This window comes from Elephas maximus, chromosome 11 (assembly GCF_024166365.1).
Source record: "Elephas maximus indicus isolate mEleMax1 chromosome 11, mEleMax1 primary haplotype, whole genome shotgun sequence".
Lineage (NCBI taxonomy): Eukaryota > Metazoa > Chordata > Mammalia > Proboscidea > Elephantidae > Elephas > Elephas maximus.
Window position 1 is genome coordinate 87,672,601 of NC_064829.1, and position 23,316 is coordinate 87,695,916.

Genomic DNA, 23,316 nt, shown 5'->3' on the forward strand with positions numbered 1-23,316 from the left:
AGTTACCATGCCCCCTGGAATTCACACCCTTATGTAGTCCCTTCCTTACACACTATACCAGGGTTGGTGTCTGTGACCAAAAGAATGCCAGAAGTGATGGAACACTTAAAAGGGTCAGTTATAAAAGAAACTGCAACTTCAGCCTTGGTTGTTTGCTAGTGAACTTAGAAACATATCTTCTAGCCCAATCAAGCCTTCCCATGGCTGCAGCCCTGGCCAATATCTTGACTGTAACCTCATAAAAGATTCTGAAGTAGAACTATCCAGCTAAGCCACTCCTGAATTCTAGCCCACAGAAACTTTGAAGATATAAAATGTTTGTTGTAAGCCAGGGGTCAGCAAATTATGGCTTGCAGGCTACATCTGGCTTGCTGCCTCTTTTCGATGGTCTGCAAAGTAAGAATGGTTTTTACATTTTGTAATGGTTGAAAAAAAAATTCTATTTTGTGACATATGAACATTACATGAAATTCAAATTTTAGCATCCTTGCGGTTTTATTGGAACACACCCACTTGTTTATGTATTGTCTATAGTTGATTTCATGTTTTTAAGCAGTCATGTCACATACTATATGGCTCACAAAGCCTATCTGGCACTTTACAGACAAAAAATTGCCAGCTCCTGTTTTAAGCCACTAAGTTTTGGGGTAAATTGTTATGCAGCGGTAAAAACGGCTTGGGGGCAATGTCTGACCTCCTCCAGCCCCACAAGGAGGAAGGAGAATCAGGATCAAAGGCCCAAGGTTGATTCCCATGAGGTGGAGGCCAGACAAGCCTCCTCTCTCCACCATCTTTACCAAGTCTGACACCAACTGTCCCTCCCACAGCACTCTCTACTGGATTTGATAATTCATTGTAATGGCCACACAGAACTCACAGACCATACTCACAATTATGCGGTTTATTAGGGAAGTAACAGTTACAATTCAGGCTCAAGAACACTCAGGATACAGGTCTTCCATCAAGATAGGCTCTCCCCAGCTGTGCTCAAAGGCACACCTTTCCCTGGCCCTCAAATTCTGCCCAAAGGCACTCAGCTTTCTCTGTGGGCCAGGAAGCCCACTGTGCCATCTCCTGCTGCCAGGTCTCTGCTGCTGGTCGTCTTGGTGGTAGTGGGCTCTTCCCCTCGGCTCTAGAATTGGCTCTCTTTTAAGGCAGAACTTAACCAATCCCAACTGGTAGACCACAATTACCCTATCACACAGTCACATAAGTGGGAGTTACAAGACCATGGCTAGAAAGGCCACACACAAAAGTAATTAATTGCACCACAGCAGCAATGGATAAAAAATACATCTCTCCGGCCCTTGTCTGTGGCTAAGCCATGAGGCTTGCTCTGGCAAATGAGGTGTTCCCAGTTGTGAGTAGAGGTATGAAATGTGCTTATGTGGCAGGACTTCCCCTCTTGTACTTCTGCCATCACCATGAGAAGAACAAGACCTGACTAACCCACTGGTCCAAGGAGGATGAGACAAATGGTATAGATCTGATCTCCACCCACAGCCTGAAGACCAGCAGGGGCCAGTCTAGATCAGCAGATGAATGATCTAGAGGCTTCATTTTTTTACTTGCAGATACCTAGTCTACAGGCTTCTTTTTTTACCTGCGGATGCAAGAGCAAGAATAAATGACTATTGTTTTAAGCCACTGAATTTTGGGGGAAGTTTGTTGCACAGCATTATCGTGGCAATAGATCACTGGTACATATTCCCAGTAGCAATGCAAACAAGAGTTTTTTCTTGTGGCTCACTGTCAATCAGGGAATGGTCACAGTCTTTAATCGACATAATACTACATGATAATCCAAAACAAACAAACCTGTTGTCCTTGAGTCGATTCCAACTCATAGCGACCCTGTAGACAGAGTAGAACTGCTCCACCGGGTTTCCAAGGCTGTAATCTTTACAGAAGCAGACTGCCACACCTTTCTCCCACAGAGCAACTTGTGGGTTCAAGCCGCTGAACTTCTGGTTAGCAGTCAAGCGCTTAACCATCATGCCACCAGGGCTGTTTTATTACATGTGAAAATAAAACAAGAAAAATTTATATATGGTATGATCTTAAATAGGGCACAAAGGAAGAAAACCACTAAGAAGAAATGTATCCCAAAATACAGATGTTCCAAATAAGGATCTTTTAGCTGTTATTAGTAAATGCTTACTATAAATAGTTGAAGAAAGAAAAGAATTTGTCCTGGAATCCAAGAAAGCACTGATGAACTTTGCTACAGCCAAGGCAGCTTCTGGCCTTCAGAGACTAGAAATCAGTTTTGTCATACTGTGGGGGCTTGCGTCTTGCTGTGATGCTGGAAGCTATGCCACTGGTATTCAGAAAACAGCAGGGTCACCCATGGAGGATAGGTTTCAGCTGAACTTCCAGACTAAGATAGGCTAGGAAGAAGAACCTGGCAGTCTACTTCTGAAAACAATTAGCCAGTGAAAACCTTATGAATAGCAGTGGAACACTATCTGATACAGTGCCGGAAGATGAGCCCCTCAGGTTAGAAGGCACTCAAAAGACAACTAGGGAAAGAGCTGCCTCCTCAAAGTAGAGTTGACCTTAATGTGGATGGAGTTAAGCTTTTGGGACCTTCATTTGCTGATGTGGCATGACTCAAAATGGGAAGAAACAGCTGCAAACATCCATTAATAATCAGAACCCGGGATGTACAAAGTATGAATCTAGGAAAATTGAAAATCATCAAAAATGAAATGGAATGCATAAAACATCGATATCCTAGGCATTAGTGAGCTGAAATGGACTGGTATTGGCCATTTTGAATGGGACAATCATATGGTCTATGCCTGGAATGACAACTTCAAGAGGAATGGCGTTGCATTCACTGTCAAAAAGAACATTTCAAGATCTATCCTGAAGTACAACGTTGTCAGTGATAGGATAATATCCATATGCCTTATACAAGGAAGACCAGTTAATACGACTATTATTCAAATTTATGCACCAGCCACTAAGGCCAAAGATGAAGAAACTGAAGATTTTTACCAGCTTCTGCAGTCTGAAACTGATCGAACATGCAATCAGGAAGCACTGATAATTACTGGTGATTGGAATGCAAAAGTTGGAAACAAAGATGAAAGACCGGTAGTTGGAAAATATGGCCTTAGTGACAGAAACGATGCTGGAGATCACATAATAGAATTTTGCAAGGCCAACTTCTTTATTGCAAATACCTTTTTTCACCAACATATATGGTGACTATACACATGGACCTCGCTAGATGGAAATATACAGGAATCAAACTGACTGCATCTGTGGAAAGAGACGATGGAAAATCTCAATATCATCAGTCAGAACAATGTCAGGGGCCGACTGTGGAACAGACTATCAATTGCTCATATATGCAAGTTGAGGCTGAAACTGAAGGAAATCAGAGCAAGTCCACAAGAGCCAAAATATGACCTTGAGTATATCACACCTGAATTTAGAAACCATCTCAAGAGTAGATTTGACGTGTTGAATACTAATGACCGAAAACCAGACGAGTTGTGGAATGACATCAAGGACATCATACACGAGAAAAGAGGTCATTGAAAAGACAGGAAAGAAAGAAAAGACCAATATGGATGTCAAAGGAGACTCTGAAACTTGCTCTTGAACATTAAGCAGCTTCTTCTTAAGCAATAAAGAAGCAAAAGGAAGAAATAATGGAAGTAAAAGAACTGAACAGAACATTTCAAAGGATGGTTTATGAAGACAAAGTATTATAATGACATGTGCAAAGAGCTGGAGATAGAAAACCAAAAGGGAAGAACATGCTCGGCGTTTCTCAAACTGAAAGAACCGAAGAAAAAATTCAAGCCTCAAATTGCAGTAGTGAAGGATTCTATGGGGAAAATATTAAACGACACAGGAAGCATCAAAAGAAGATGGAAGAAATACACAGTGTCATTATACCAAAAGGAATTAGTCAACGTTCAACCATTTCAAGAAGTAGCATATGATCAGGAACCGATGGTACTGAAGGAAGAAGTCTAAGCTGCACTGAAGGCATTGACAAAAAACACGGCTCTGGAATGGATGGAATATCAATTGATATGTTTCAACAAACGGATGCAGCTCTGGAAGTGCTTGCTTGTCTAAGCCAAGATATTTGGAGGACAGCTACCTGGCCAAGCAACTGGAAAAGATCCATATTTACGCCTATTCCCAAGACAGGTGATCCAACTGAATGTGGAAATTATCAAACAATATCATTAATATCACGCGCAAGCAAAATTTTGTTGAAGATCATTCAAAAGCAGCTGCAGTAGTGTATCAACAGGGAACTTCCAGAGATTCAGGCCAGATTCAGAAGAGGATGTGGAATCAGGGATATCATTGCTGATTTCAGATGGATCCTGGCTGAAAGCAGAGAATACCAGTATTATGCTGGACTCACAAGGACATACCAGTTGTATCCAAGGTATAAAGACAATAGTCAGGCCAATCTTGGAAAGTAGCTTTTAGGGAACCTTTTACATAAACCAATCAAACAGAGCAGAAGAGACTTTCCACTCTTATCTTTTTCTATTAGCATTTAAACCAAAAAACAAACAAAAAACCGTTGCCATCCAGTGGATTCCAACTCATAGCCACCCTATACGACAGAGTAGAACTGCCCCATAGAGTTTCCAGGGAGCACCTGGTAGATTTGAACTGCTTACCTCTTGGTTAGCAGCCATAGCTGTTGAACATTACACCACCAGGGTTTCATTTAGTGAATGGAAAGTTTGTTGGACCAATGAAGACCCTCCTAACTGAAACCTGTACCAACAATTATTAAGAAAGATGATTCAAAATGTAGAATCACTTTGGCCTAGCAGTTTTTAGCCAATTGGTGAAGAGGTGAAGCTTTCAATGATTTTACCCATTTGTGATGTTAATATATACTGATGATTCTGTAACATTCCTTGGACTCAGGCAGACATTAGCTGTGGCAGCATGCTTGTTTGCTTCCCACTTTTGCCTTTTTTAATATATGGCAAATAAAACTTTCTTTTTGCTTTATGAAACTTTGTGACGTTTTTACCCTAACAACATGCAGCAACAGAAAATGCATACAGATAGGAAACGCTTGAAGAATTTAAGGGTCCTTTTTTTTTTTATGGTGAACATGGGTGACAGTGGCACAGTGGCATTCCCCACACTGCTAGTGGATGGGGTGTGAAGGGGAATTTCATAATAAACAAAACTTGTAAAATGTTCATACCATTCGACTTAACACATAGGAATTTCACTGTTACCAGTTCTTCTTACAAGTGCCTTAGTAGTAACAACAGCGAATTCACATTCAGGGTTTACTGCATTCCAGGTGGTAAGCTAAGTACTCAGGCGTTGGCTAATTCTGTCCTCACACAAACCTCTCTCTACATTATATACTCTAATTCAATTTTCAAATGAAGAAACTCAGTTTTAGAGTTCAAGTACCTTGACTCAGGTTATGGAGCTAGAAAGCATTCCGGGCTAATCTGAGGTGGAGGCCACGTAATCTTGAATCCGGAGTTACACTCTTAACCCCATGGTGCATGGTCAGCTTGATAAATCCAATAATGGATACATGGATAATGATAAAGCACGTATGTCGACAGTTAACTCGGGAATCCAGGAAATGAGTGTATAGGCAGGCATTCACACAATTCTTTCAACTTTCCTGCATGTTCAAAAAATTTTTTAAATAAAATGTTGGGGAAAAATAAATCTAATGAATTTTATTATTTGAAGGTTCACACCTCTGGCTTGGGAATTACCTCTCAGTAGTTTCTTTACAAACTCTCTGTAAGTCACTCATTTTTCCTTGTGTTAGGAAATACTATGTATTACATGAATACCTGAACTGGCATAAAGTAAACGTCAGTCACAGAATAAATAGGTATCTACTGCCCCCTACTGTCCAGGTTCAGGGCTCCACGGTGTGCCTTCAAAACGTGAAAGGCAGCGAGAATGCTGTTTTTAGGTTCTTCTCAGTCTGTTGCCCAAAGTATGAACACCGCGGACGCTTTTTCGTTTCACCTGAAGGGTCATTTCACAGCCCGGCGCCCCTCGCAGCCGCTCTGAGCGCCTCGAAGACCTTGACAGCCAAGACTCAGTGTCACCTCCCTTTGTACGCTGCGGGGTCGAACACAGTCCACGATGGGCCTGGGAACGGGCGCGCATGCGCAGCGGCGGTGGGGGGGGGGGAGGAGCGGGCACGCGTGCGCAGTGGCGAGGTTGACATCCGCCGTTGTGGGGGAGGGGAACCGCAAAGGAGAGAATGGCCTTGCTCGTTTTGCAGCCAGGGCACTTCCTTTGCCAGTATACAGGGAGCGTTTGGTCTGAGGAAGCGGCATAGCCGAGAATGTCCAGGGCCAGACTGCCGCAAAATCTTTTTTGTGGCTGTGATGCAGCCCTTGGTAACGCAAACGGTTAAGCACCGAAGGTTGACCGTTCGAATAACCCCAGAGGTGCCTCGGAAGAAAGACCTGGCTATCTACCTCAGATCACAGCCATTGAAAACCTTATGGAGCGCAGTCCTACTCTAAAATACTTGGAGTCACCACGAATCAGAGCAGCTCCACGGCAACTGGTGAAGGTCAGATTTTCAGGTTTTAATTTGATCTGGACATCAATCACCACAAATGTAGTTGGGGTGCTCTTTATCTCTCCCCAGTCTCATTTCACTTCTTCTCCACAGGTGCAGTTTCCTGAGGTTGGAGGATACCTTTCTGGCCCATGTTTTGATTTTTTTTTTACTCTGTATGCATACATCTTTGTATAGTGTACAAATTTTGTGTTATTTTCCATGTAAATTTTATCGTATGTGCATCAGTGCACAACTTGCTTTTTACACTCAGTTTGCTTTGGGGAGAACTGTACATCTTGTGGAAACCCTGGTGGCATAGTGGTTAAGTGCTATGGCTGCTAACCAAGAGGTCGGCAGTTCGAATCTACCAGGCGCTCCTTGGAAACTCTATCGGACAGTTCTCTGTCCTTTAGGGTCGCGCTATGAGTCGGAATAGACTTGATGACAGTGCGTTTGGTTTGGATCTATCTAGTGTGCAAATTAGTTCTTTTAGCTGCTCTATACTGCTCCGTCATACATACCACAGCATCACTATTTCCCTGTTGCTGTATTTAAGTTTGCAATTTACCCATGTTAAAATTTAAGAAAACAACTGAAAAAATGGAAACAATGTGTAACTTCTATTTTTTAATTGGCTATTGATAGAATAGAAAAAAGTTGCTGAGTTTAGTTTACCTTTCCCCCATCCAGCCATTTTACCTTCTTACATACACTTAATGTGAATAAGGAAACCCCGGTGGTGTAGTGGTTAAAGTGCTACGGCTGCTAACCAAAAGGCTGGCAGTTTGAATGCACCAGGCACTTCTTGGAAACTCTGTGGGGCAGTTCTACTCTGTCCTATAGGCTCACTATGAGTCGGAATTGATGGGAATGGGTTTTTTGAGATGTGAGTAATGCATTCTTTTCTTTTTTAATTGTACTTTATATAAAGGTTTACAGATCAAACTAGCTTCTCAAAAGCAATTAATATACACATTATTTTGTGACACTGGTTACCAACCCTACGACATGTCAGAACTCAACCTTCTCAACCTTAGGTTCCCTATTACCAGCTTTCCAGTTGCCTCCTGCCTTCTCATCCTTGCTCCTGGGCTGGTGTGCCCATTTAGTTTTATTTTGTTTTATGGGCCTGTCTAATCTTTGGCTGAGGGTGACCCTCAGGAGTAACTTCATTTTGGAGCTAAAAGGGTGTCCAGAGGCCATACTCTCAGTGTTTCTCCAGTCTCTGTCAGATCAGTAAAGTCTGGTCTTTTTTCTTTTTTTGAGTTAGACTTTTGTTCTACATTTTTCTGCAGCTCTTCCTGGGACCCTCTATTGTGATCCCTGTGAGAGCAGTTGGTGGTGGTAGCTGGGCACCATCTTTTGGTGCTAGACTCAGTCTGGTGGAAGCCGTGGTAGTTTTGGTACATTAGTCCTTTGAACTAATGTTTCCCTTGTGTCTTTGATTTTTCTCCATTCTCCCTTGCTCCAGATGGGGTGACACCAGTGGAGTATCTTTGATGGCCGCTCATAAGCTTTTTTTTTTTTTGTGCTTTAAGTGAAAGTTTAAAATCAAGTCAGTCTCTCGTACAAGAATTTATATATGCCTTGCTATATACTCCTAATTGCTCTCCCCCTAATGACACACTCCGCTCCTTCCCTCCACTCTTTCTTTTCGTGTCCATTTCGCCAGCTTCTGACCCCCTCTGCCCTCTCATCTCCCCTCCAGATAGGAGATGCCAACATAGTCTCAAGTGTCTACTTGATCCAAGAAGCTCATTCTTCACCAGCATCTTTTTCTATCCCATTATCTGGTCCAATCCCTGTCTGAAGAGTTGGTTTTGGGAATGGTTCCAGTCTTGGGCTAACAGAAGGTCTGGGGATCATGACCTCCAGGGCCCTTCTAGTCTCAGTCTGACCATTAAGTCAGGCCTTATTACTAGAATTTGGGGTCTGCATCCCACTGCTCTCCTGTTCCCTCAGAGGTTGTCTGTTATGTTCTCTGTCAGGGCAGTCATCAGTTGTGGCCAGGCACCACCTAGTTCTTCTGGTCTCAGGCTGATGTAGTCTCTGATTTATGTGGTCCTTTCTGTCATAGAGTTTCTCCTTGGAAACTCTATGGGCCAGTTCTACTCTGTCTTATAGGTTCGCTATGAGTTGGAGTTGACTCAATGGCACTGGGTTTTTGGGTTTTCTGTCTCTTGGGCTGATAAGCTTTTAATACCCCAGGTGCTTAGTGTGAGTAATGCATTCTTGCCTGTCAGACACTCTGCCTTTAACCAGCTTATTTCCCAGCCCAATCAGTTCCCTGCAACATAACTAAAATACAATAAAATGCAGCAAAACACAGTAAAATGCCCATGTGTAATGAATAAACTTTGATATAAGGATGTCAGATGTTTAAAGTATAGCTTTCTGATCACTAAACAATATGGTTGCTAACAGTGACTTTGGATACTGTAACCTTTTCCATTGTAACTGCTCTCCTCACTTAATCACTTTCTCAACTTTTTGCACACTCATTACACAACCCTTAGCAAAAGCCAGGAATAAACATAAAAATACCGCGTGTCACATGAAATGTGAAAACAAATTCAGAAGACTGTTGTGTCAGAGAATGGCTTGCACCAGTTATCACCCTGTGAACTTTAGTGCCAGAAACATCCAAAATATGTCTATTTGTTGACACTTGGTGCACTTTCTAAAACATTCACACTTATGGTGGTCCATCCGTTGTATTTGAAATGTAACTTAAGACTTTTCCCACTTATAGTTTTCTTTTAAAAAATGCTTTAGAGAGTTTTGAGAACATGACATTGAGAAAGACAAATGATCTATAAAGTTCATGTTTTAAAAACCAAAGAAATGGTTAAAATGGCAAAATTTCTATTATATTTATTTTAACACGATTAAAAAAAAAACCCACAAAATAACAAAGCATTCTAACAATGAAGAACATATGTTCAGTGGGTGGCCTTCTGTGGGTATAACTGTAGTCTTAAGCATATGAGTCTATATATAATATTTGCAGCTCAAGATAATCCAATTACCAGTATTTTTACTAATTACTACATTTTCTAATTAGTTTCAATAGCTAGACTCTCTAAACAATGTCAAATATTAATGATGAGTAAAAATAGCAATGGTACTAGTTGGTATTTATGGAGTACTCATTATGTGCTAGAGCCCTGGTGGCACAGTGATTAAGAGCTTGGCTGCTAACCAAAAGGTCAGCAGTTTGAATCCACCAGCCACTCCTTGGAAACCCTATGGGGCAGTCCTATTCTGTCCTATTGAGTCAGAATGGACTTGACGGCAACAGGTTTTGTTTTGGGTATTATGTGCTAAGGAGCCCTGGTGGCACAGCGGTTAATCGATTGGCTGCTAACTGAAAAGTCAGTGGTTCGAATTCACCAGCCGCTCTTTGGGAGAAAGATGTGGCAGTCTGCTTCTGTAAGTATTACAGCCTTGGAAACCCTGTGGAGCAGTTCTGCTCTGTCTTGTGGGTCAAAATTGATGATAACAACGGGTTTGGTTTTGGTTTATTATGTGCTAAGCACTGTTCTAAGCACCTAACATATATTAGCTCACTTATTGTATAGATGAAGATCCTGAAGCCCAAGTTAAATAACTCAATCAAGGTCACAGAGCTGGCGAGGGGCAAGCCAGGCCAGGCTGTCTCTGTAGCATAAGCAGGAGATTAAGCACAACTAAACTTTAGCATTTTGCTTTTTAGTATGATGCTCGATTTTAGATTTTGGTAAGTAAACTGTACTGTTAAGTTTTTTCTGTCAGTATTTTGCTCCAAGATTTTATAATACAAAATAACAGCAATGCTTAATACTTATTGAGCACCTACTATGTGAAAGTGAAGAGGATTTGAAGCACTTACTGATGTAGATCAAAGACTACAGCCTTCAGTATGGATTACACCTCAACATAAAGAAAACAAAAGACCAATAAGCAACATCGTGATGAACCAAGAAAAGATAGAAGTTGTCAAAGATTTCATTTACTTGGATTCATAATCAACACCCATGGAAACAGTAGTCAAGAAATCAAAAGACATATTGCGTTGGGCAAATCTGCTGCAAGGGACCTCTTTGAAGTGTTAAAAGGCAAAGATGTCACCTTGAAGACTAAGGTGTGCTTGACCTAAGCCATGATGTTTTCAGTCGCCTCATATGCATGTGAAAGCTGCATGATGAATAAGGAACACTGAAGAAGAATTGATGCCTTTGAATTGTGGTGTTGGCAAAGAATATTAAATATACCACGGACTGCCAAAAGAATGAACAAAACTGTGTTGGAAGAAGTGCAACTAGAATGGTCCTTAGAAGCAAAGATGGCGAGACTATGTCCCACATACTTTGGACATGTTATTAGGAGGGATCAGTCCCTGGAGAAGGACACATGCTTGGTAAAGTAGAGGGTCAGCAGAGAAAAAGAGGAAGACCCTCAATGAGATGGATTGATACAATGGCTGTAACAGTGGGCTCAAGCATAGCAAGGATTGTGAGGATGGCGCAGGACCGGGCCGTGTTTTGTTCTGTTGTACATAGGGTCGCTATGAGTTGGAACCAACTCGACGGCACCTAAGAACAATGCTTTGTGGCAGGCACTGTTCTAAATTCTTTGGTTTTGTTACCTCCATCTATTTCTTACAACATTATTTTCATTTCATGCATGAAGCAACTGATGCCCACAGAGGGTTAAGTAACACAGAGTCACACAGCTAGCAAGTGGAAAAGACAGGATTTGTCACCAAATAGCCAGCTCTGTTGATTGTGCCTTTAAACATGACACCATATACCGCCTCTCCATTTGATTGGGAGCAAGTGCTCAATTTTTGGCATTAATTGGTAAAACGTAGTTTTCTTCTTCTGTAATTTATTGATGAAATGAGTTATTTTGCCAGATTTTCTGATGCTAAATTATAAAAAAAAAATAATCGCTGTAAAATGGCATGGTGGAGGCATCTGACCTCCTCTAACTTCGCAAGGAGGAAGGCGAGTCAAGATGAACAGGCCAAGGCTGATTCCTACGAGGCAGAGGTCAGACATGCCTTCTCTCTTTGCTATCATTACCAATTCTGACACCAGCCGTCCCTCCCATGGCACTCTCTACTTTTCTGCTGGGTTTGATAATTCGTTGCAATGGTCACACAGAATTCAAAGACAATACTCAGAATTATGGGATTTATTAGGGAAGTAACAGATTACAATTCAAGTTCAGAAACACTCAGGATACAGTTCTTCCATCAGGATAGCTTCTTCTCAACTGTGGCCACAGCCACACCTCTCTCTGGCCCCTCAGCCTCTGTGCTGCTCGGGCAAGTGTTACAAAACTCTTTTAGCTCTGCCAATAAGTGCCGGAGGCACCTCACTCTGCCAGTAAGCCTCAGTCCAAAGGCACTCAGCTCTAGCTCGGTAGGTAAATCTAGCTCAACCAAGTGCCTGGAGGCACCTCACTTTGCCAGCAAGCCTCCTGCCTGAAGGAGCTCAGCTTTCTTGCTCCATGGGCCGGGCTGTATCCTGCCAGTCTTCTGCCTCGCCTCCAATTCTGTGCTGCTGCTTCAGTGTTATAGCTCTCTTGGTCTCCTGGTTCCAGGAGCTTCTCAGCGAAGGGCTCTCAGGTCCAAAAGACTTGCTTCACTCATGGATCTTCTTTCTTGGTGATGGTGAGAGCTTCTTGTCCCTCCTCTGGGATGGCAAAACTGACCATTGCCTTAGTTAGGGTTCCATAGACCTTATTTGTATGGTACCACACCCACACAAGTGCCCTGAAGTTTATTTGCACTATTAGCAAGCTATCCAATCCCTTGGTGGGCCACAATTACCTTGTTTGTATAGTCCTACCCAATCACTTGAGTGGGAGTTACTAGACCAGCGCAAGAAAGGCCGTGTAAAAGTGATCGCAGTGTACTCACATTCCTGGAGTAAACCCTACTTGGTTTTACTGGATTCTGTTTAGCATTTTTGCATGTATATTTTCAAAGACTGGTCTGTAGGCCGCATTTTTTACTTTTGTGTTTCATGAGGTTTGGGGACTAAGGTTATGATTGCTTTACAAAATGAGTAATTTTTTATTTTTAAGGAGAAACTTTTGAAAGTAGAATTATGCATAATATTGTTTTACAGTTATTGTATTCTTCTTTGTCTGTGATTATAACTTTGCATTCAGTGTTTGCTTTTTTAATTCCTTAAGGAATGATGTATTTTATTGATCTATTCAAAGATCCAATGTTTGGATTTATTTCTGCTTTCTACTGTGTTGATTTCAATTTACTTATTTCAGTTTTTAATCTGTATTAATTCTGTAAGTTGTTTAATTCTGCTCTTTTACTACTATTTTAGTAATTCACATTTTTAATCTTTCATCTTTACTAATAAAGATGTTTAAAGCTCTGCTTTTTCCTTTGATAATAACTTCACTTTTAAAATATTTTCAGGCAATTGGTTTTTTATACTTTCTAGATAATTAATGACTGTAGTTTTGAGATTTTGTTTGATCCAGGGATTACTTAAGGAAAAGTTGGTTAATTTCTACATAGTTTTGATTTCTAATTTTTTTGGATTATGATCAAAATGATGCGTGGAAAAGTGTAATTTTCTGAGTTTTTTTTCCCCTTGTGAAAATCCAAGGGCATCAGAAAAAAGAATATAGCCTCTATTCATAGGCTGGAACCCTTGTGGCACAGTGGTTAAGAGCCATCTACTAATCAAAAGGTCGGCAGTTTGAATCCACCAGCCGCTCCTTAGAAAACCCTATGGGGCAGTTCTACTCTGTCCTGCAGGGTTGCTGTGAGTTGGAATCAACTTGACAGCAAAGGGTTTGGTTTAATTTTGGGTTTATTTATAGGCTGCAAAATTCTTTATGTAGCTACTAAGTCAAAGTTGTCAGTTGTCTTATTCAGATGTCCTCCACCCTTGCTGCATTAACGAGGGTAGTATGCAATGTGACAAGCCCGGAAAGTCCAGCAGTTAAGTACCATAGAAATTTATGCAGGTGTCCCTAGTTCAGGGCACTTATTGGTAGAGCTAAAAGCTTTGGAATACCTGCCTGAGCAGGGTAGATGCCAGGCTGGCCCAAGAGGCCAAGGAAGCTGAAGAGATAAGAAGCACAGGAAGAAGAGCTGCCTTGGTCTCAAAGGGTAGGGCCGCAACCCCTGGGGTCTCACAGGGTGGAACCATGGCCTACCAGGTCTCACAGGGTGGGGCCATGGCCTTCTAGGTTTCAGAGAGTCAGATTTTCAACTCTGTTCCAGACTGTGGGGCTGCCTTTCACAAGTGCCAGCAGGATGGGGCCAGATCCGCTGCCCAAGGCTGAGGAGATGGGGCTGCCAAGGGCAGAAAAATGGGAACTGCTGGGGCCAAGGGGGAAGGGTCGCCACTCAAATGGGCTAGGAGAATGGGGCCGCCCAAATGCGAGGGAGCAGAGTGGCCGTTTCAGTGGGCTTGGAAGGTGGAGCTGAAACCCAGGACCCAGGGCCTCCACCTAGAATTCAGAGAGTGTGGCCAACACCCAGAGTCTGGAGGGCAGGGCCATTGCCTAAATGGTCTCAGAGAACAGAGGATTATTTTCAAACCTTGAGAGCTAATGTAATATGTTCTGCTGACTTGCTTGGTGCCTGTTATACCTTTTTTCCCTCCAATTTCTTTCATTTGTAATGGAAATGTCTACCTTGTGCCTGTTCCACTATTGTACTTTGGAAGCAGATAGCTCATATTCTAGATTTCATAGAAGAAGAGGAATTTGCCCCAGGAGATTTTGGACTTGGAGTTGATTTAAGACTTTTGCTATGATATGCTGTGGTGAATGTGTACTACATGTGGCAAGGACATAAATTTGGGGGGGGCAAAGGGTGGAATTGCATTGCATTGGGCAAATCTGCTGCAAAAGACCTCTTTAAAATGTTAAAAAGCAAAGATGTCACTTTAAGGACTATGGTTTGCCTGACCCAAGTCATGGTGTTTTCAGTCACGTCATACGCATGTGAAAGCTAGACAATGAATAAAGAAGACCGAAGAAGAATTGATGCCTTTAAATTATGGTGTTGCAAATTTGAAAACCTAGAAGAACTGGATAAATTTCTAGAAACAGACTACATACCTAAATTAACACAGAGGTAGGACAACTAAATAAACCCATAACAAAAGAAGAGATTGAAAAGGTAATTAAAAAACTCCCAACAAAAAAAAGTCCTGGCCCTGATGGCTTCACTGGAGAGTTCTACCAAACTTTCAGAGGAGAGTTAACACCACTATTACTAAACAAGCTCCATGGCATAGAAACGGATGGAACACCCCAAACTCATTCTATGAAGCCAGCATATCCCTGATATCAAAACCAGGTAAAGACACCACAAAAAAAGAAAATTACAGACCTATATACCTCATGAACTTAGATGCAAAAATCCTCAACAAAATTCTAGCCAATAGAATTCAACAACTTATCAAAAAAAGAATTCACCATGACCAAGTGGGATTCATACCAGGTATGCAGGGATGGTTCAACATTAGAAAACCAATCAATGTAATCCATCATACTAATAAAACAAAGGACAAGAACCACATGATCTTATCAATTGAGGCAGAAAAGGCATTTGACAAAGTTCAACACCCATTCATGATAAAAACTCTCAGCAAAATAGGAATAGAAGGAAAATTCCTCAACATAATAAAGGGCATTTATACAAAGCCAGCAGCCAACATCATCCCAAATGGAGAGAGACTGAAAGCATTCTCCTTGAGATTGGGAACCAGACAAGGATGCCCTTTATCACCACTCTTATTCAACATTGTGCTGGAGGTCCTAGCCAGAAAAATTAGGCTAGATAAAGAAATAAAGCGCATCTAGATTGGTAAGGAAGAAGTAAAAGTATCTCTTTGTGCAGAAGACATGATCTTATACATAGAAACCCCTGAAGAATCCTCAAGAAAAGTACTGAAACTGATAGTAGAGTTCAGCAGAGGATCAGGATACAAGATAAGCATACAAAAAACAGTTGGATTCCTCTACACCAACAAAGAGAACATCAAAGAGGAAATCACCAAATCAATACCATTTACAGTAGCCCCCAAGAACATAAAATACTTAGGAATAAATCTAACCAGAGATGTAAAAGACCTATACAAAGAAAACTACAAGACACTAGTACAAGAAACCAAAAGAGACATACATAAGTGGAAAAACCTACCTTCCTCATGGATAGGAAGACTCAACATTGTAAAAATGTCTTCCACCAAAAGTGATTTATAGATACAATGCAATTTTGATCCAAATTTCAATGACATTTTTTAATGAGACGGAGAAAAAAATCATCATATGGAAGGCAAAGAGGCCCCGGATAAGTAAAGCATTACTGAAAAAGAAGAACAAAGTGGGAGGCCTCACACTACCTGATTTCAGAACATATTATACCGCCACAGTAGTCAAAACAGTGTGGTACTGGTAGAACAACAGACACATAGACCAACAGAACAGAATTGAGAATCCAGACATAAATCCATTCACATATGAGCAGCTGATATTTGACAAAGGCCCAAAGTCAGTTAAATGGGGAAAAGATAGTTTCTTTAACAAATGATGCTGGCATAACTGGATATCCATCTGCAAAAAAAATGAAACAAGACTCGTACCTCACACCATGCACAATAACTAACTCAAAATGGATCAAAGACCTAAATATAAAATGTAAAACGATAAAGATCACGGACGAAAAAATAGGGACAACGTTAGGAGCCCTAATACATGGCATAAACAGTATACAAAACATTACTAACAATGCACAAACACCAGAAGAGAAACTAGATAACTGGGAGCTCCTAAAAATCGAACACCTATGCTCATCCAAGGACTTCTATAAAGATTACTTACAGACTGGGAAAAACTTTTTAGCTATGACATTTCTGATCAGTGCCTGATCTCTAAAATCTACATGATACTGCAAAAACTCAACTGCAAAAAGACAAATAACCCAATTAAAAAATGGGCAAAAGATATGAATAGACACTTCACTAAAGACGACATTCAGGTAGCCAACAGATATATGAGGAAATGTTCACGATCATTAGCCATTAGAGAAACGCAGATCAAAACTACAATGAGATTTCATCTCACCCCAACAAGGCTGGCATTAATCCAAAAAACACAAAACAATAAATGTTGGAGAGGCTGTGGAGAGATTGGAACACTTATACACTGCTGGTGGGAATGTAAAATGGTACAACCACTTTGGAAATTGATTTGGCGCTTCCTTAAAAAGCTAGAAATAGAACTACCATTAAAAAAAAAAAAGAACTACCATACGACCCAGAAATCCCACTCCTTGGAATATATCCTAGAAAAATAAGAGCCTTTACACGAACAGATATATGCACACCCGTGTTCACTGCAGCACTGTTTACAATAGCAAAAAGATGGAAGCAACCAAGGTGCCCATCAACGGAAGAATGGATAAATAAATACGGTATATTCACACAATGGAATACTATGCATCAATAAAGAACCGTGAGAAATCTGTGAAACATTTCATAACATGGAGGAACCTGAAAGGCATTATGCTGAGTGAAATTAGTCAGTTGCAAAAGGACAAATATTGTATAAACCACTATTATAAGAACTTGAGAAATAGTTTAAACTGAGAAGAAAACGTTCTTTCATGGTTATGAGGGGAGAGGGAGGGAGGGTGGGAGAGAGGCATTCACTAATTAGATGGTAGATAAGAACTACTTTAGGTGAAGGGAAAGACAACGCACAATACAGGGGAGGTCAGCACAATTGGACTAAACCAAAAGCAAAGAAGTTTCCTGAATAAACTGAATGCTTTGAAGGCCAGTGTAGCAGGGGCAGGGGTCTGGGGACCATGGTTTCAGGAGACATCTAAGTCAATTGGCATAATAAAATCTATTAACAAAACATTCTGCATCCCACTTTGAAGAGTGGCGTCTGGGGTCTTAAACGCTAGCAAGCAGCCATCTAAGGTGCATCAGTTGGTCTCAACCCACCTGGATCAAAGGACAATGAAGAACACCAAAGACACAAGGCGATTATGAGCCCAAGAGACAGAAGGGGCCACATGAACCAGAGACTACATCATCCTGAGACCAGAAAAACTAGATGGTGCCCGGCTACAACCGATGACTGCCCTGACAGGGAACACAACAGAGAACCCCTGAGGGAGCAGGAGAGCAGTGTGCTGCAGACCCCAAATTCTCATAAGACCAGACTTAATGGTCTGACTGAAACTGAAAGGACCCCGGTGTTCATGGCCCCCAGACCTTCTGTTGCCCCAGGACAGGAACCATTCCCGAAGCCAACTCTTCAGACAGGGATTGGACTGGACAATGGGTTGGGGAGGGATGCTGGTGAGGAGTGAGCTCCTTGGATCAGGTGGACACTTGAGACTATGTTGGCATCTCCTGCCTGGAGGGAGATGAGAGGGTGGAGGGGGTTAGAAGCTGGAGGGAGAGAGCAGGCTGTTTCATTAGGGGGAGAGTAATTGGGAGTGTGTAGCAAGGTGTATATGGGTTTTTGTGTGAGAGACTGACTTGATTTGTAAACTTTCACTTAAAGCACAATAAAAATTATACACAAAAAATGGGCAAAGGATATGAACAGGCACTTCACCAAAGAAGACATTCAGGCAGATAACAGATACATGAGGAAATGCTCACGATCATTAGCCATTAGAGAAACGCAGATCAAAACTACAATGAGATTCCATCTCACTCCAACAAGGCTGGCATTAATCCAAAAAACACAAAATAATAAATGTTGGAGAGGCTGTGGAGAGATTGGAACACTTATATACTGCTGGTGGGAATGTAAAATGGTATAACCACTTTGGAAATTGATTTGGAAGGTAGAGCTGAAACCCAGGACCGAGGGCCTCCACCTAGAATTCAAAAAGCTAGAAATAGAAGTACCATATGATCCAGCAATCCCACTCCTTGGCATATGTCTTAGAGAAATAAAAGCCTTTACATAAACAGATATATGCACACCCGTGTTCATTGCAGCACTGTTTACAATAGCAAAAAGATGGAAGCAACCAAGGTGCCCATCAACGGATGAATGGATAAATTATGGTATAGTCACACAATGGAATACTACACATTGATAAAGAACAATGATGAATCCGTAAAACATTTCATAACATGGAGGAATCTGGAAGGCATTTTGCTGAGTGAAATTAGTCAGGTGCAAAAGGACAAATATTGTATGAGACCACTATTATAAGTACTCAAGAAATGGTTTAAACGGAAGAATATATACTTTTATTGTTATGAGGGTGGGGAAAGAGGGTGGGAGGGGGTATTCACTAATTGGACAGTAGACAAGAACTATTTTAGGTGAAAGGAAAGACAACACACAATACAGGAGAGGTGAGCACAACTGGACTATACCAAAAGCAAAGAAGCTTCCTGAATAAACCGAATGCTTCAAAGGCCAGAGTAGCAGGGCTAGGGGTCTGAGGACCATGGTTTCAGGGGACATCTAAGTCAACTGGCATAAGAAAATGTATTGAGAAAATATTCTGCATCCCACTTTGGTGAGTGGCGTCTGGGGTCTTAAACGCTAGCAAGCGGCCATCTAAGATGCATCAGCTGGTCTCAACCCACCTGGAGCAAAGAAGAATGAAGAACACCAAAGACACAAGGCGATTATGAGCCCAAGAGATGGAAAGGGCCACATAAATCGGAGACTACATCAACCTGAGACCAGAAGAACTGGATGATGCCCAGCTACAAACGATGACTGCCCTGACAGGGAACACAACAGAGAATCCCTGATGGAGCAGGAGAGCAGTGGGATGCTAGACCTTAAATTCTCATAAAAAGACCAGACTTAATGGTCTGACCAAGATTAGAAGGACCCAGGAGGTCATGGTCCCCAGACCTTCTGTTAGCCCAAGACTGGAACCGTTCCCAAAGCCAACTCTTCAGACAGATTGGGCGCAAGTATAAGATAGAAAATGATACTGGTGAGGAATGAGCTTCTTGCCTCAAGTAGACACTTGAGAATATGTGGGCAGCTCCCGTCTGGAGGGAAGATGAGAAGGCAGAGGGCGACAGAATCTGGCTAAATGGACATGGGGAATACAGGGTGGAGAGAAGGAGTGTGCTGACTTATTAGGGGGAGAGCAACTAGTATTACATAGCAAGGTGTATATAAATTTTTGTATGAGAGACTGACTTAATTTGTAAACTTTCACTTAAAGCACAATAAAAGTAAATAAATACATTATGGTGTTGATGAACAATACTGAATATACCATGGACTGTCAGAAGTACTCCTACAGTCCGTCAGTTTGTCTTACTGTGGTGGCTTGTGTGTTGCTGTGATGTTGGAAGCTATGCCACTGGTATTTCAAATACCAGCAAGGTCACCCAATGTAGACAGGTTTCAGCTGAGCTTCCAGGCTAAGACAGACCAGGAAGAAGGACCTGGTGATCTACTTCTGAAAAAATTAGCCAGCGAAAACCTTATGAATAGCAGCAAAACATTGTCTGATATAGTGCCGGAAGATGAGCCCTTCAGGTTGAACAGAACGAGGGGATACTGTGTGGCTTTAAAATCAGGAAGGGTGTGCGTCAGCGTTGTATCTTTTCACCATACTTATTTTATCTGTATGCTGAGCAAATAATCTGAGAAGCTGAACTATATGAAGAAGAATGGGGTGTGAGGATTGGACGAAGACTTGTTAACAACCTGTGATATACAGATGACACAACCTTACATGCTGAAAGTGAAGAGGACTTGAAGCACTTATTGATGAAGATGAAGGACTACAGCCTTTGGTTTGGATTACACCTTAACATGTATTAAACAAAAATGCTCACAACTGGACAAATAAGCAACATTTTGATAGGAGAAAAGACTGAAATTGTGAAGGATTTCATTTTACTTGGATCCACAATCAACACCCATGGAAGCAGCAGCAAATCTCCTGCAAAACACCTCTTTAAATTGTTTAAAAGGAAAGATGTCGCTTTGAGGACTGATGTGCACCTGACCCAAGCCGTGATGTTTTCAATTGCATGTGAAAGCTGAACAATGAATAAAGACTGAAGAAGAATTAATGCCTTTGAATTATGATGTTGGCAAAAAATATTGAATATACCATGGACTGCCAGAAGAATGACCTAATCTGTCTTGGAAGAATTACAGACAGAATGCTTTTTAGAAGCAAGGATGGCAAGACTTTGTCTCACATACTTTGCACATTATCTGGAGAGGCCCTGGAGAAGGACATCATGCTTGGTAAAGTAGAGGGTCAGTGAAAAAGAGGAAGACCCTCAACAATATAGATGGATTCAGTCACTGTGATGATAGGCTCAAGCATAACAACAATTGCGAGGATGGCACAGGACTGGACGGTGTTTCATTCTGTTGTATATAGGGTTGCTATGAGTTGAAACCGACTTGACAGCACCTAACAACAACAACAAAGGGTGAATGTTATGGATGGAATTGTGTCGCCCAAAGTGTGTATCAGCTTGGCTAAGCCATGATTCCCAACATTGTGTGGTTGTCCACCATTTTGTGATCGGTTGTGATTATCCTAAAAGTTGTAAATCCTAACCTCTATGATGTAAATAAGGCAGGCAGGATTAGAGGCAGTTATGTTAATGAGGCAGGACTCAATCTACAGGACTAGGTTGTATCTTGAATCAGTCTCTTTTGAGACATGAAAGAGAGAATTGAGCAGAGAGGAGGCGGACCTCATACCACCAAGAAAGTAATGCCAGGAGCCGAGTGTGTCCTTTGGACCCTGCGTCCCTGTGCTGAGAAGCTCCTAGATCAGGGGAAGATTGATGACAAGGATCCTTCCGCAGAGCAACAGAGAAAGAAAGCATTCTTCAGGAGCTGGCTTCCTGAATTTGGACTTCTAGCCTCCTAGACTTTGAAAGAATAAATCTGTTTGTTAAAGCTATCCACTTGTATTTCTGTTACAGCAAGCAACACTAGATAACCCTTACACTGATGTTTTTTACAGGCTCAGTTCCATTGTTTAACTGTTAAGTTTTTGTGGGTCTTGATTGCTCAAAGCCTTGTTTCATCTTTTGTTTGGAATTGGTCACTCACTTCCCCTAGAGGCCCAGCATGGGGTTGGCCTTCCAAGTTATTGCAGGCAACAATTTTGCAAATGTTTTGCTGCCGCATAACATGGTCTCCAGTTTTCTAGTCCAAGGTATCTATTTCCTTTAAGTCCATGCCACAGGTTTTAGGTTTTTGTTAGGGCAGCATCCTGCCCCAGGTTGCCACATTCCACCTTATTGGGTATATTAATTTTCTATTCCTGCCATAACAAATTACCATAAACCTAGTGGTTTAACACAAAGTTATCATCTTACAGTTCTCTAGTTCAGAAGTCGTACGTAGTTCTCACCAGGCAAAAATCAAGGGGTCAGCGGGAATGCGTTCTTTTCTGGAAGCTGTAGGCGAAAATCTGTTTCCTTGCTCATTCAGGTTGTTGGCAGAATTTATTTCCTTTTGGTTGTAGGACTGAGATACCCATTTTCTTGCTGGCTGTCACCTGAAGGATATAACTTCTAGACACTGCCCACATTTTCCTTGGCTTTTGGTCTTCTTCCTCCATCTTCAAAGCCAGCAAAAATGAGTTAAGTCCCCCCCATGCTTTGAATCTCTCTTCATCCTCTCTCTCTAACTTCTTATGGGTAAGTAATGTTCACATTCCATTCCCTAGAACCTGTGATTACATTACTTTACACTGCAAAAGTGACTTTGCAGTTGTGATTAAGTTAAGGACCTTGAGATGGGTTTGTTATCCTGAATTATCCAGTTGGTTCCAATGTCAGCACAAAGGTCTTTACTGTATAAGGGAAAAAGAGAGGTAGGAGAATTAGAGGAGGAGATGTGATGAAAGAAGCAGCAGTTGGAGTGATGTGGCCATGAACCATGAACCAAGTAGTGTAGGCAGCCACTAGATGCTGGAAAAGGGAACTAAACAGTAGAACCTCCAGAAGGAATGCAGCCCTGCTGACAACTTGATTTTAGCTAAGAGAAACACATTTCAGACTTCTGACCTCCAAAACTGTAAGATAAATTTATTTCAAGCCATTGAGTTTGTGGTACAGAGCCCTGGTGGTGTAGTGGTTAAGAAGTCGGCTACTAACCAAAAGGTCGGCAGTTCAAATCCACCAGGTGCTCCTTGGAAACCCTATGGAGCAGTTCTATTCTGTCCTATAGTGTGTTATGAGTTGGAATGGAACTGACTCAAAGGCACCTAACAAGTTTGTGGCAATTTGTTACAAGAGCAATTGGAAATTAGTACAGTAAGGAATGTCTTGATGCTTGGAACCAGAGCTCAACTCTTATAAAAAAAAAAAAAATTATAGAACACTGAACAATTGATAGCGTAGAAGAATCAAATAAATGTAACGAATATGGAAAAGCATTTACAAGTAACTCTTATCACAGAGAAGTATTTCTGGAGAGAAAACTTATGAATGTAACAAATGTGGGAAAGCCTGCAGGGTGATTCAGAGCTCAACAAACATGAGAAAACCCATATAAATCCATAGGGCTTTTATTGGCTGATATTTGGAAGTAGGTCACCAGGCCTTTCTTCCTAATCTTAGTCTGGAAGCACTACTAAAACCTATTCTCCATTCATTGACAGATGGATTTTTGGCACACATGAGGAGCATTGGCCAGTATTTCCAGGTCTCCTGCATGGAAGGTGTGAATTCTACCACTGAGCCACCACTGCTGTTACTAGATAGAAACCCCAGGTTCTTGCTTGGCAT

The 23,316-nt window shown here is 41.5% G+C and overlaps 1 protein-coding gene across 1 annotated transcript in view; it reads right to left on the minus strand.

Annotated features, from left to right (window-relative positions):
* ZSCAN22 (zinc finger and SCAN domain containing 22) overlaps positions 1-19,852 on the minus strand; it is a 202,727-nt gene extending 182,875 nt beyond the window's left edge. The window contains exon 1 of the mRNA XM_049900407.1: positions 19,843-19,852. The gene's annotated coding sequence lies outside the window, so the exon portion shown is untranslated. The remainder of the gene's footprint in view (positions 1-19,842) is intronic.
* Between the last annotated feature and the right edge of the window lie 3,464 nt (positions 19,853-23,316).